The sequence below is a fragment of the Heterocephalus glaber genome, unplaced genomic scaffold (assembly GCF_053883595.1).
Source record: "Heterocephalus glaber isolate CG9 unplaced genomic scaffold, H.glaber_assembly_v1.0 deba00001553, whole genome shotgun sequence".
In the NCBI taxonomy this organism is placed as follows: Eukaryota; Metazoa; Chordata; class Mammalia; order Rodentia; family Bathyergidae; genus Heterocephalus; species Heterocephalus glaber.
In genome coordinates, this window is record NW_028258344.1 from 25,761,901 (window position 1) to 25,776,570 (window position 14,670).

Genomic DNA, 14,670 nt, shown 5'->3' on the forward strand with positions numbered 1-14,670 from the left:
CACATATATTTGTAGGCTTGTATGCTAAGCTCTAACCTAAGAGCTTTAAAAAGGTTGACTCATTATCAAAACAACATTATGAAGAAATTATTATTCTCATTTTGTAGATGAAAAAACTGAGGAACCAATGTATGCCTTCTAGATAATGTTCTAATATTCTGCAACAGAATCAGGATTTAGCTCAGTTTCTTTGGCTTTAGAGAGTTGAATGTTTCCTTGGCCTCTCTTAGTTTGTCCTTCAGAATCTAGCAAGCTACTTAAAAGCTATAATAACTTGACGGTAGAACTGTAGCCTTTCAATATGATATAATTTTATTATGCTTGGTCTATTCCAGATTTTGAAAATATCAATTAGTATTTATGTGTTGAGAGGCATAAGTACATTGTTAACACTTTATGAAGTATTTCTCTTACCTCAAACTTTCTCTGAAAAATATATGTTAATTCTAAAATATTTGTGGGGGTTGGGAAATAGCCAGAATTTAAGGACCTCAATGTGACCCATTAGATTAAATGAGAGCAGCCAGAAAATTAGTTAAATATACGCAATTTGGTAAATGGTCTGTCTTAGGACTCAATTTAAAAAATCCTTTTTAGCAGAATTTAGATTTTTGTAGCATTGGCAAGATGTCAAACCTTATGAAATATTTGGAGATCTCATGTCAGCAGTGTCCTCAAAATAGATTCCCTTTAATGAAAGTTAAAAGATAAAAGGCAAAAATCAAAATAGAACCTGCTTTAATGTTTCATAAAATTGCCAGATGATACTTAATTGGAAGCTCAGAAAATAATGATGAGTAATCTAATGAGGAAAAATTTATTTGGACTAAATCCCTGGAGAAGGAGGTTGCACCAACTGTAAACAGCAAACTGGAGACATTTGAAAATGAGTCTGACATTGAAAATAACACCAGCAAACAAAAGTAGGCAGCATAAAACCTAAAACATAGAATCCAGCTGTCTAGCTTAACAAGCCACTGGAATATTTTTGAGAGAGAAACTTAGAATTTACTAGACAAGAATTGTAAAAAATGAAAAGTAACTCTGTACTTAGCAGTGGCTGCTGAAAGTCTTTAATCAATGTCTGTAATACATTTGCTCTACAATTAGAGTTTGGCATGCAATGAGTCCAATTTTATCATAATTTGAGGCAGAAGATAAGTGTGATCAGAGAACTAGAAATTCTGTTCTAGAAATTGAGAGTTGCATTGCTCGTATTGTAACCAGCACCTTGACCTCTGGTTATATTTTATTAGAGACACAAGGAAAATTTCAGGGATCCTGTAGAATTGTATTGTCTAATAAAAGTGGTTACTTAAATTCATATTTAAACCAACTAAAATTTTATATTTAATTGCTTATTTGCATTAGCACATTTTAATTGCTCTTTAGCCATTTTGGCTAGTTGCTACAATATTGAAAAAATAGATATACAACATCTTCATTACCATATATTTCAGAATATTGGAAAGCACAGATAATGAACATTCCCATCACACCAGAAAGTTCTATTGCACAGTGCCACTTTTGAATGTTTATATTTGGCCTTCCTAGTTCGGTTTCAGATTATTGTGACCTTACTCAATCTTTCTGGAGCCTATAAGTCCTATTAGTTTTCTACATTGATATACTGTAGTGAAAATACTTTTCCATTATTCATTTTTTCAAACTTAATTTTCTGACATTAAGACTTAATTTATAGGGTTTTTAAATGATAATTAAAGTGAAATAAGAAAATGGTCTAACATCTGGTAGATTCAATAAACACTAATTTGCATTCTTTATAATATGATCTTGTTTTCAATGACAAGAGATTATGATTCTTGGGAAATGAGAAGTTTGTAGAAGAAATGTATATCCTTTGAATTTAGAGAATGTGTGTTCTAACCACAATGTGACTGCATTTTACTTATTTTTTTATATTGCTTTGATCTTGTTTTTCTATATTATTCTGTAGGAGTACACTCAAGTGTTGGCCACCGTGCCCTTTTCAGACATGCATTCTGTACTTGTTCACATACTTCAAAATTTGACGAGAGAAACAAGCGATACTTAAGTGGGTCACCCGTATGTCAAACATCTCTCTTTCTCTCTGTTGTGTAATTGTAGTTTTATCTTCTCCTGATGATCAGATTCAATCACACTCATCCAGCCTAGTGACTGTGCTTCTTTTCTACTGGTCCTTTGTTACATGAAACCTGAAGTGCCAAGTTGATAGCCATAGCTTAAAGTTCAATGGGATTCTTGCTGTTTTTCCTGGTCCATCAGGAGGCAGGACTTCTTCATTTCCAGAGCCCAGAATTGTGAAGCAGGAAGCAATAGTTTTCCAAGAGGTTCACTGGGAGTTAAATAAATCATATCATCTCCTTTTCAGTTTCTTAGCTCTCAGACCCAAGAGTTTATTTCTGAAGACACAGGACTATATCTGTATACATATGTGTGTGTGGATATATCTATATCTATATCCATATATATATATATATATATATATATATATATATGCATATTGCCTTCTGGAGAATGATACCTCCTTGCAGGATATTTACTCTGAACTCATGCCTACTATAACTTCATCAGGATCTTCTCTTTTCTGTGAATATGGCAGATTTTTGCATGGTACAATAGGGGGAAGACCACTGACTCCCAGTTTCCTGTACCTACTGTTGTACCCTCATTATAATTTTTTGTGAGAGTCTGTGTTGATGGAACAAATACTCTTTAAACTTTTGGATAATAGTACGAGATAAGGCTTTCTGGGTAGAAATGATTAAACCTTTTTGCTTAACAGATGCCTGAGGCAGGAAAAAAAAATCATTGTCTTTCCAGAACAAAAGGTGTCAAATCATCATCAAATATCTCCTTGTCTCCTTGACCTCTATCTTTTACACTTAACCTTTAATTGCTATTTAATCACTTTTAACTATTTATTATCTTTTTTTAAAGCATCAATTTTCTCCAGCAATAATAATCCAATCGCACTGCCATTAAAATTACACCATTTTCTCAATATATCTCAAACGGCCAATGATTTCCATATGCTGGTATATGCCCTTTTCTCTTTTTGCTATACTAGTACACCATCAGAGGTTAATATTTACAGTGTTACTCTGCTACATTGTGTTGGAAATTGTTCATATTCGACCTGTCACCAGACATAGGTTCCTCATTTCCAGCCATTCTGCTCTTGATTGTGTTTCACAATTTAGCAACTTCTGTAGGTCAGATTCCATGGGAGCCTCCATCTGCAATGGAGATTAGTGTAAAAGAAGTTTACTGAGACCAGCTTCAGAATTAATACCTGTGGACAGGATTGTCAGATTTAGCTAGTGAAAATGTAGGATGGAAAATTACTATGAAATTTCTGGTAAACAATGAATAATTTTTAATATAAAATGCACTCTCTGGGACATAATTATCTCAAATCCAAACTTAACTGAGTGTCCTACCTTATGTGAAATCTCTATATGTGGAGGAAGGGAAAGCAGTGAGAATGGATGGAAAAAGAAGTAGAACTACTAGAACAAGTGTTGATATTCAGCAGCAACAAATGCCTCAATTAATTTTAAGGACACTGAGGTGTCCTTAAACAAGGTCTTCAGCCTTGTTTTAAATTTGGACAAGCAGACAAGATTTTATGTCCTTGTATTCACTGGTCATTGCATGCAGATTGTAACTGGAAGAGACTCAAGCATGACTTTGGGAGCTATCTCTCTTCAGCTGGGATTAATTTGTTGAGAAGGCTGGCAGCTGAAGGCTGTCAGGTAGGAGCTCTCCCAGAAGTCAAAGGAAAATAGTCCTGGAGGAAGTACAAGGGTGGTGCATCAGTAGATCTATTATAATCATCATCACTTTGAGAAATATCCCCATTTTTCTCCTCTTTTCTATGAATGCTCTCAATGTTATGTGACAGCTCACACTGAGAAAGAGGCCATCAGTGACAGTTCCCTAACCAGGGTCTTTGTCACTGCTAAGGGGTCTGGATGAAGGCCATCTCTTTGAATAAGGCCCTTGCTCTCTGTTTCAAATACCTTTGTACTTCCCCAACGCTATGGCATTCTGTGCTCAGATCAGGTTCCTGCTGCTGCTCTGAAAACCACGTAGGAACCTTGCTCAGAACAAGGCTTCTTTGTAGTCCTAGATGCTTATTCTTATGTTCCTTCTTCTGATACTAGAGGGGGTCAAGACACTTGATTAAGGATGAACAATGCTTTTGTATTCTTGATTACATCTTGACCTCTTTTTTTTCTTCTGGGAACTTAGCCTATTTGTCTCTCTCTTTCTCCTGTATTTTTAAGCTCTTCTCTTTGGCTTATAAGAATCCAACTTTCCTATACTAAAGGCATATTCTTTTCATCTCTAGCTTTCCTTAGGTTCAATTGACTCAATCCTCTCCCTTCTTTCACCCTTTGAAAGTGATCTAGTCTGGCTGTCTACACTCATTTGCTGAGAGAGTGATAGGGTATCAGTTTCCCTAAGCCTAGAAAATATATGTCTATAAAAGGAACATGTTTAATTCATATCCATCATATAATAGAAGGATTGTCACAAGATTTGTTGAGGAATGAATAAGTGATGATTTCAATGATTTAATTTTGGGACTGAGCTAGATAATTTCATACACCTGCCATTAACAACAGTAAACATTCTATTTTCCTTACAACTATATTAGTATGGCTGATTTCTTTGGAAAATTAAAACATATTTTCTTACAGCTAAAGAGTCTAAGTTTAAAGTCTAAATATAATATTTTGGTAACATATTTGTTATATGTGTGCTATATATTTAGTTATATATGTGCTATGTATTTTTGTTCTTTACTTCTTCATAAAGTTTCAGTGAGTAATTCTGGGATTCCAGATGAGGAATTATGGAATCTGTAAAGCAAACACCTTCAAATTTTAATATATCCAAAGAGCTCTTAGGAGGGTTTTAAAAATGCAACTTACCTTGGCTAATGTCCAGAGATTCTGATTCAGTAAATCTGAATAAAAGCTTAGAAATTTACATTAAAAAATAGTCCTCTAGGAGATTCTGTTGTAAATAATATCAAATGTCTGGATAGACACAAACATTAATATTTCACTGCTAAAAGACATTGATTATATTGTGGATACATGTAGAAATGGATACTACAGTTACACTTCGACTAGATTAAAAAAAATTGAGGTTTGGAAGAGTAACATTTAGAAAAACCCTCAGCCAGGCATGATGGTGCACACCTGTAATCCTGGACTAGGGAGGCCAAGGGAGGGAGTTCGCCATGAGTTCCGGGTCACCTTGGGCAACATAGTGAGTTCAAGTTCAGACTGAACTATATAACAAGACCTTGTCTCAGAAAAACAACAACAAAAAAAAGAAGAAAGAAAGACACACTGTGAAATAAAGAACTCAGGTTGGCTATGTTAATTTTAATGATTTAAATAGAATTGAGAGTTGAGCAGCTAATGGAGATTGAGTGTGATGAACATTATCACAGAGACACACACATAAAAATCTTGTAAAGCAAGTGGAAGAATTCTCTTCATTATATTTTAAAGCCTGTCTCTAAAGAAGAAAACATTGGAATTTTGATTTGGAACTTTTGATTCCAGGAGGAACAAATTGGCACTGAAAGCTCTTGGATTAAAGGCTGGAGGGAAACTACTGTAATTGCTGTGCTCAGCAGTCACTATAGTTAAGAGCAAGTTTTCCCACCTGATTGCACCATTCTAAATATTGTATTAAGTCAGTTACTTAAGGGTATTTTAGAGAACAAGTTAATGGGCAATCTTGTCATACATGCAGCAATCCTGGTGCGTGAATGGCCATCTCAGAGAGAAACTTTTGAAAAACTGAGCCAAATTAGAAAATAAGAATTAAAAAGTTGCTTTTCTATGTAAAGAATACAAAGCATGGAATGTTCTCTGGATGAAGAACATTACATTTGACCTATGTAATGGGCATATAATTTATTGATGAAATCGCAAAGGTACATTATTTTGAATGGAGTTGTGAATTAATTCATTGTTTTTTATTAACCTAAGTTTTTGGCATTGGGATTTACATTGTGTATTTGTAAATTCTCTGAGAAAATTAACTATTATCTATCTATCTATCTATCTTTATCTATCTATCATCTATCTATCCTATTTACCTACAAATCTATCCATATATCTTTCCATCTATCCATATTTCTACAAATCTAATATTTAAATGCATTCACAAGCCAAAAACAAAATTCCCCAAGAAGATGGTCTTTCAATTCTGAATGGTTCTGAAAATATCTTTTGCAGTGTGCACTATATTTGTTAGAATCTTGGATCATTTTCAATCTGGTTGATTCTTGTGGTGGTTAGGGTGGAGTGTCAACTAGACTGGGTCTGGGATTCACTAAAGGGGTTCATGGAGCACACTATTGGATTGGTTATGGAGGCATGGCTTTGTGGCCTATGTCTTGTTCTGTACACCTTCCTGTCTGGCACTGCTTCCCCCATTCCCCTGCTCTGTTTCCTGGCTAGCATTAGCTTAGCAATTTTTCTCTACTATGTCCTCCAATGATGTCTCTGCTTTGGAGCCAGCAGACAATGGATTGAATTCCCTTAAAATACAAGTCAAATTAAATCTCTAAGTTGTGAAAATTGAGTATTGTGTCCATCAATGAGAAAAGCCAACTAAAAGAAAATTTTTATCAGGTGAGTAGGTCATTGCTATGACTGTACTTGAGCATGAGGTTTATAAGCCCTTGGAACTGGTTTGTGGGAGGAGTCTGGAAAGGTTTGGAGATGCAGGATAGAGAAACCTTAGAATGCTATAAGCAGAGCCTGATGGATGATTCTGGCCAAAGTGCAGAAGATCAGAAGGCTGATAGGAATGTGGACAGTAAAGGCTGGGCCCAAGAAGTTTTAGGTGGAAACAAACAATCCATTGGCAGTTGGACTAGAGGTCATGTTTGTTATGCTGTGGCAGAAAATTCATCTATACTTTTCCCATATCCTGAGACTTTGTGTGATACTTAGGTTAAAGGTGATGTACTGATTGATCTGGTAGAAGAAATGTCAAGGCAGCCCAACATTCTGGGTACTGCTAACTGCTTTTAGTCAGGTTTATAGGGAGAATTGGGCAAAAGACAGAGCAGAAAAATTTGAAAAACTTACATTTCAACCCAGAGGGAATCACATGTACAGTTTGGGTGAGAAGAGGTGTGATTGTTGAGGAGACTAGCACCATTAAAAAGAAACTAAGTACTTTGCACAGGGACAAGAAGAATAATGCCTTGAGAGGATGTCAGAAATCAGTAAGAATATGATCATTGCAGGATCAAAGCTGCAAAAGTGTAAACCTTTCATTTGGAAGGAGAATCTCTGGTACCCTTGTTCAAGAAGAGCCTCCTAGGGAATTGTTTCCCTGGCATTCATTTCATTGTGTTAAGCCATCCAGACATTTTGAGACTGCTGTTGCTATGGTTCAAGGGGGATTGGCTACTGCTTCTACTGACAGCAGACCTTGGTGTCATCTGGGTGAGGCAAGAATGTTGGGGTCTGGGAGACTTCCACCCAGATGTCAAGGGAAGGCCTGGGTGGCCAGGCAAAGAGGAAGACCCCAGAAAGTTGTAGATGCCAGGAACATGGAATATCTGAAGAAGAAATCTGTAGTCCTTGAGTGGAGATAGCCCAAGAGAGAGGCCATGTAGACTACAAGTGGAAAAACCATAGGTGTGTTGCCACCCTTTGGAACTCACATTTTACTACTGTGTGACCTGGTTGCCAAATATGAAACAACAGGACTTTATATTTGGCCTGATAGGTTTTGATCTTGCTTTGGTCAGATTCTTGTCTATCCCCCATTTTTCCTTTTTGGATTCGGAATGTTTGCCTTATACCATTGGACCTTGGGATTATGCAACTTGTTTTTGGTTTTCACAGAAGTTCACAGCTATGGGTTTACCTTGAGCCTCGGAAGAGTCTTTGGCTTGGATTTAGACTGTTTAATAATGCTGGGACTGCTGAGATTTGAGAGAAAGACTGATTGGATTCCTGTTGTATTCAGGCTAGTATTATGTTAAGCAGAATTATGAACTTCCTATTGTCTTTATTTGGAGATGATGGTTTAAGGAGATGTGTTTGTTGACAAGGTGATGGGGGTGTCAATTTAAGATTAAGTTGGGGGTCTGTCAAGGGGATTGGTGGAGCTGAGTAGTGGGTATGTCCAGGTGGGTCATGGAGACATAACTTTGGGGTCTTTGGCTCCTTGTCCTTTTTCTCTGCTTCTCCCCTTACTCTGTTTCCTGGCTGCCATGAACTAAACATCTTTGCCTCACCATGCTCTTCTATCATGTTTCAGTCTTGGAGTCAGGAGACCATGGACTGAGTCCCTTTAAAACATGGACCAACTTAAACTTTTCTCCTCTAAGTTGTGTTGTTGGCTATTGAGTCCAGCAGTAGTAAAGTTGATTAACACAGTGTTTCTCTCTATTCCCTAGATAATTCCTTCCTTTGAACTGACTACTGAGGGCCTTGTTAGATACCTGTTTCAAAGTTCAGCAAATAGGAAAAATGAAACCATACACTTAGAAACCATACATATAGAAAAGAGGAAAACATATGTCAAATTGAACATAGATATTAACCATTTACCAGTCCAATTATTTAAATACAAGATAATAAAAAAATGCATATTTTTCATTAATTTTATAAGAGAATATACCAGGAAATATAAAATGACAATGTTATCAATTTTATTGAAAACAAGAATTGACTGGTTGAAATGATACCTGCTTGAGCAATACTCAGGGTAGTATGTAAACAAATGTACTGCCCAAGTGATGCTAGGGGTAAACTGTTAAGTAGTAACCCATTGAACCAGTATGATATTACACCTCATGGCTTCATCACCACCATTTTCCATGCAAATCTCTATGTAGTATTTAGAGCCATCATAGTGTCTATGTTCCTTCTCTTTTTCTTTCATTATACTTTATTCATGCATAGAAATAAATTTAAATTTAGTTTTCTTAGCAAATCCTCATTAAATTTAAATCCCTGCAAGTAAATTCTTAAAATATGTTTACTCTTAGTTTTGCTTTTTCTATGCATGGTTAATTTTGCTTTATCCTAATTACCTTCTGTACCAGTCTTGAGTTTTGTAGGTTGTTTCTAGAAGAAATTAAGCCACATTTAAATTCTGCTCTGTACTGGTTCAACAGATTGTTAATCCTCCTTTTCCTTATTTTTAGTAATTATCCTTTTTTGAATACTTAACACATATATTTTATCTAGAGTAAGAGAGGCTGCAAGTAAAGAGAAACTCTTACAAATCCTGAGATCATAATCTTGAAAGAGGAATATTCTTATCTTAATTGGTGACATAAATTTTAACTGAAGCATTGTCAATGCCTTAGTAATTCTGCTGGAAATTATTCTGGTCAACACTTTTTATTATTCATTTAATTCTCAGTACTGTATTGCAATTATGGATTTTTATGTCCTGTAGTTTAGATCTGGAGTGTCCTTCAAAGGCACATGTGTTGAAGACTGTGTTCCCAGGGTGGTGCTACTGGAAATTAGTGAAAGTTTTAGGAGGTGGGGCCTAGTGAGAGGACGTTAAATCACTGAGGGCATACTCAAAGGACAGATTAGGAACCTGGCCTTTCCTCTCTTATTCTTTGCTTCCCAGCTGCTATAAGATGAACAGATTTCCTCTATCGCATGTTCCTTCCACGATGTACTGTGTTGCTACAGGCCTAAAGTACCGGGGGAAGTGACCATGGACAGGACTCATGAGCCAAAACAGATCTTTCCTCCTTTTCAGTTGGTTATCTCAGATATTTTGTCGCCATGATGGAGATCTGATTAAAGCATTTTGCTTTTATAAATTTTGTTGAAACACTCGATTTGTGGATGACCTGGATCTTTGGATTTCTTTTAGCTTATGTAAGAGCACTGGTTGCAGAATATTTAGAAGTAAAATGATCCTTATTGTGTCAATTTTTATTTTGTTGGTGATGAAATTGTACATAAATAATTTTATATGAATTACATTCATTGTCTACCTCTTAAGAAATTTTATTCTTGATTTCATATGTTTGTTTTTGTTCATGTCAATAGTATAATAGTCAGAGTATCAATTTATTAATCAAGGTTATATGGCATTGTATGTAAAGGAGTCTTTTCTTTTGTTTTGTATCTTTTTTTTTTTTTTTTTTTTGGTACAGGACATCGAACTCCGGACCTTGTGCTTGCAAGGCAGGGGGCGGCACCACTGAGCTAAATCCCCGGCCCTTTTGTTTTATATCTTATTTAAAATTATTTAATTTTTATTGTAAAGGAATGGTCATGCTAAAAGTTTAAGTAGTATAGAGAAACTTACAATGAAGAGCTCCACCCTGTATGTTTCTTCTCAGAGAAATCACTTTTAATGGTTATTATTAGGTCTTTGGTTAGTTAATCCCATACCTCTAAATAACAAGTTATATTTTGAAATACCACCTCTACATTCTCTATAAAGGAAGACAAGTATTTAACTTACACTATTCAATCCCTTCCTTTCCTCTCAGAAATTAAGATAATTATTCTTTTGGTAGGTCTCTTTTAAACTTTAAATATTATATATAATCACATTATATAATGCATATTATATATATTATATGATATAATATATATTATATAGTATATTTATCAAATTGAGACATGTACCCTTGATTTTGCACTAATGTTTGGGCATGGTTTTTATTTAGTACCATTACCATTTTGAGCATCATTTGTTCTGTTAATCTATGGATGGACTTGACATAAATACCTCATGATTTATTCATATGCATATGCACACAAATGTCCTACATTTTATCTACATTTAAATAAATATCTCAGGATTTTTTTATAGGTTGATTCTAAATAAATTTTATATTCTAAAGTTTTTAGCTTCAGAAGCAAGTAATAATGCTAGAATTCTCTTCCTAAAGTTCAACTGCCAAGACTTCATTGTTAGAAGAAGAAACTGTTAGAAGAAGAAACCAGAATTAAGGTCAAATTGGTTATCTAACTGTTTCTTATTACCCCAAATCATGCCACATTGTGGTCTGCTTTATATTTAGACCATGAATTTTTCATAAAAGATATTTTTGTGTTGTTCTTCTGGCATCCTTTATGATGAATTTCTTCTTAGGGCCTACTGAATTCCTGTTATAATTTGGACCAATCATTTTCAATAATTATTGTAAAACTGTCATCCTTGGACTTGTTTATGGTGAAATCCCGGAACAGCTTACTGTGTTGGTATCCCAAAGTCATCTTTCTTGTTTTTCACTCTTGTTTAAGCATATTTTAAAATTAATTTTCTAGAAAGGATCATGAATCAATGTTTTGAATTTTTTAATACCTGAAAGAATCTTCAATTTAGACTAACATTTGATTTATAATTTGTCTTTGTGTAGAAGTGACGGTGTAACATGGTTTTCTACAGAAATTCACAACATTGCTCTTTTTTCACTCAGGAATTTGATGATAATGATGAAAACCTGAGGTCACCTGAGCTTTGGGCTGATGCTTTAGAAATTTTCATTAGTTTAAGTTCCTATTTAATCTCATCTTCAGTATAATTCATTTGGTAATAATTTTATTTCATTGTTACTGTCAATTCCACTTAAACTATATAATATTTGTGATTTAAATGTAGCCCTTAACAAAATTTAAAAATAATTTGGTAAAAATGATTTGAAAGGCACTAAATTAAGGTAGGCACTAAATTGAGATAGGATGTACAAAAACTTTGACTTATTACTGGCACTAATGGAACATAAACATTGTATGTACATTAATTACCCTTTTCAACTATTCCCCAAAGTAGATATTGCTAGGAAAAAAGGAGAAAAAAATAAAGACACAAGCTCAAGAGGACAGGCTTATTTCAGAACAAACCTGAGAGGGACTAGGCCAGCACTTAGGCCAGACTGGTAACTTGTACAGGCTGCAAAGTCTTGTAGAGGGTCATGAGCATAAAGGGGAGCTGTGAAAGGCAAAGGTCAAACTGGGACTTTTGAGGTGGAGAGTTCAGTGAAAATGAGTTGTGGCTACCTGCCAGGGACAAGGGTTGAGAAAGTACAGGGAGTGGTGGTTGCCTGTCAGGAGCAGGGCTGAAGAAGATGGGAGTTATAGGCCGTAGCCATGGTTACTGGACTTTATTAACCCATGATTATATATCTTTACCAGGTGGAAAACATCGTGAGATGGAAGAGGCTTAAAATGGTCTCTGGTCAGCCTAGGATGGCAGTGGTTGGATTACTTCAGCTATTCTTAAGTAGTTTAAATTGTTGACATACACTTTTTCATAATATTACCTTATTGTCCTTTCAATATTGTCTAGGTCTGAAGTAGCAGCTATTTTTTTCAATGTTGATATTGGTAATTTTCATTCATTTTTTTTTCATTTTAAAAAGTCCTGGATCAATATAGCCAAGGATTTATCAATTTTGTTGATCTTTCCAAAGAAACAACTTTTGAGTTTTAAACTTTTCTTAATTTGTGTTATTTCTGCTTTTACTTATCTTTTTCTTATTTCTAGTTACTTTTTGTTAGCTTTTCTTTCTCTAGCTTCTTCAGGTGGAAGTTTAGGTCACTGGATTTAGTTATTTTTTATTTTCTAGTGCAAGTGTTTATAGTTATACATTTCTCTATATGCACCTTTTAATTTGTATTCTACATATTTCATGTTGCAGTTTTATTATCACTCAGGACATAGACCGATTTACACTTTGTTTTGAAGTCTATTTTATCTGATATTAATATCATATCACTCCAGGCTTTTAATGCTCTCTGTTAGCATGGCATTATCTTTTTCCATTTATTTATTTTCAACTTACTTACCCTTCATTGCTAAAATACATTTGTACTAGAGCCAGAACACTATTGAATTTGGTTTTTAAAAATTCAATTTGACAACTTTATTTTGTTAATTGATATATGTAGTCCACTAACACTTAATTTAAATGTTCATATTGTTGGAGTTACTCTATTAATTTATTGTTTCCTCTTCCTCACCTGCTCTTGGTTCCTCTGTTCCTCATTTTTCTGGCATCTTTTGACTAACTGAATGTTTTTAAAAATTTCATTTTTAACTCATCTGCTAGTATTTTAACCATACTGTTCTGCTCCTTGCTCAAGGAATTACAATACATTTTTAAATTTTCACCCTGCACCTAAAATTGATATCTTACTACTTTACATAAAATGTAGGATTTAAGTGGTTCCTCAGATAAACATGTCTTTAAGAATCTAAGCAGCAGGGCTGGGGATTTAGCTCAGTGGTTCCACCGCCTGCCTTGCAAGCACGAGGACCCAAGTTCGATCCCTAGTACCAAAAAAAAAAAGAATCTAAGCAGCATGCCATGCAAACTCTTGCCTTTAAACAATAGATTTTTAAGAGCACAGGCCTATAGCAGGTTTACAGACTGCTCAAGGTGGAGAAGGATTAACATGATTAGATTTGTTGATGCAGTTTGTTGTCTAATAGAATAAACCACACAGCATTTTTAAAAGAATTGCACTACTGGGGACATAAACAATTTTTCCAACAGGATTAGGGTTAGTTATAAATAAAATAAAATAAAATAAAGTAAAATAAAATAAAATAAAATAAAATAAAATAAATTTGCCTTTGGATGTCTACATATTTTGGTCCCAGAACACACTGAATTATATGCTCTCTGCTTCATAATTTTAGCTAGGGTTAGTTCTGGATAAAGCAATGGTAGATAGAATTAAGATTTATTCTGGGAAAGTCCCTTATATTTTACTTAATGAACTCTACAATTTAAGGTACATTTTAAGCTCTGACATTTTTACACTTTAAAGTAGATCACATAGTTTATGACATTAATTTATTTGAGGAAACAAGGTTTCAATTTTCTTAATAAGCGTTTATACTAGATTTTTACTAACAACATCTATAAATAAATAATGATAAACATGCTAGCTGTGATTATAAATATCACTGCATGCATTTTTAAAGTTTCAGAAATGTCTATTAACATTTACTAATTTTGGTTGTTTATAATCCTACTTTTCCAGAGCCTACTGATGAGACACATCAAGAACAACAAAGCAGTCACATATCTTCTTGTGAAGATTAGAAGTACCCATTAATTCACTAAAACTAAGGAGGGAATCATTACATATGGAATACTAATTATAAGTATATAAATAATTTCAATGAAAACATTCACAATTTTTTTTGGATACATCTGAAACATTTGCTAAAACCATTTTCTCTCTCCTGATGGTGACAGCCAGTCTGTTTAAGGTCATGACATAGAGCTCTGCAGGTGGTCTTTTTAGTGTGCTTAATAATATCATTTGACTACAGATCAAGATATGTGCAGATGCTGAAGCCTTTTCAAAACTGTATCTTAAGTAAGAAACCTAATGTAAGTGTCCTTTTGCAATTCATATTGTTGAAAAATCATTAATTATCTAGATAAAATCATAATGTACAATCAGTGTAATTTTTAAAGTTACATGTGGGCGCTATCTTCTTGTGTGCAGAATGAACTAAAGAACTAAGGCATTTGTATGCATAACTCAGACTAAACTTTCAAGTATTTTTATTTGAAAAAAACTATAAGTAGGTTGAATTAGGGAGAGCTGTCTTAAGATTTTTTTGTTACATAGACTGTGTTACATACAGTGTGTATGGTGTGCT